Consider the following 1,037-nt stretch of genomic DNA (forward strand, 5'->3'; position numbering starts at 1 on the left):
GGTGTCACTGACTGCATCCACTCAACCACAGCAGAGGCCTGCTGATCTCCAAAGCAAAGGAAAACGACGCAAAAGAGACTAGACACAGTTTACATGAAAGGAACTGATCCGTCATGATCACATGACGCTGTGGCTACAGGCCAAGGTACCAGCTGGCCGGCTGCTGTGTGTTGTCAGAAACCAGAAACAACATTCTGAATCTCAATGAACGCGAGGCCCTTCCATTGCACCAAGAATTCCGCAGACAAGTAGGCTAAATTATCGGCAGACAAGTGCAGTTACAGTTGACAGAGTGGAGAGACGCGTTCCCTTTAAGACCGGTGTACAGCGCTCTCTCCTCGCTCGACCAAGGAGAACCTCTCCTTGTTCCAAATAAGGATATGCTAGCCCAGCCTTAAAGGGGCGGGGGGCGCCAGCGATACAAACTTGAGGAGGCAGTTTTCTATTTGGAAGGCAGCGCACCGTCCGGAGGTAACCAGAATCCAACGGCACCGAGGCGCGATCAACCCGAGCTTGGATGAAACGTTAAGGGGAAGGACGCAAACCGGCAGTGGCAGCTAAAGAGAAGCACGGACACTATTTGGACTCGGGAGAGAGCGAGGTAGCGAGATCGCAGTCAACGGGGTCGCGTTGGATAAGCTTATTCTGTCAGTTGAACAGATGTTGGGTTATTTGAGTAGCACGCAGACTGGCCATGTGAATAGTAGCCTATTGCAAAATTAACCTGGACAGACAACAGAAAGAAGGCGTTGCAGTGGCGTTCGTGTGTTTTATACACACCGATAATAGAGAAGTTCTCAACATCCGAACATCTGGATTTATGAAGCGAATACACCTGTCCTGTGTAGGAGCGTGAACGCCGTTTACATGAAAACCGTTCAGGTGAAATGGTGAAGGATCTCAGGATACATTTGGAATCATTTTTGGACACCCTTGAAAAGGAAACATACGCTTTTACTCATTTATATATGCCATTGATTTATATCCAGAATTCTGATTCAATTGTCTAAAACAGGACTACATTTAACAAATAGAAT

The 1,037-nt window shown here is 47.6% G+C and overlaps 1 protein-coding gene across 3 annotated transcripts in view; it reads left to right on the forward strand.

The window, feature by feature from the left end:
* The first annotated feature begins 238 nt into the window (after positions 1 to 238).
* LOC124021574 (putative uncharacterized protein DDB_G0291608) overlaps positions 239 to 1,037 on the forward strand; it is a 24,551-nt gene continuing 23,752 nt past the window's right edge. For 2 of the 3 annotated variants that reach the window (XM_046336714.1, XM_046336716.1), the window contains exon 1: positions 240 to 1,037. This exon is cut by the window's right edge and continues 395 nt beyond it. The gene's annotated coding sequence lies outside the window, so the exon portion shown is untranslated. The other variant, XM_046336715.1, reaches the window with a different exon arrangement.

The sequence above is a fragment of the Oncorhynchus gorbuscha genome, unplaced genomic scaffold (genome assembly GCF_021184085.1).
Source record: "Oncorhynchus gorbuscha isolate QuinsamMale2020 ecotype Even-year unplaced genomic scaffold, OgorEven_v1.0 Un_scaffold_1131, whole genome shotgun sequence".
Taxonomy (NCBI): domain Eukaryota; kingdom Metazoa; phylum Chordata; class Actinopteri; order Salmoniformes; family Salmonidae; genus Oncorhynchus; species Oncorhynchus gorbuscha.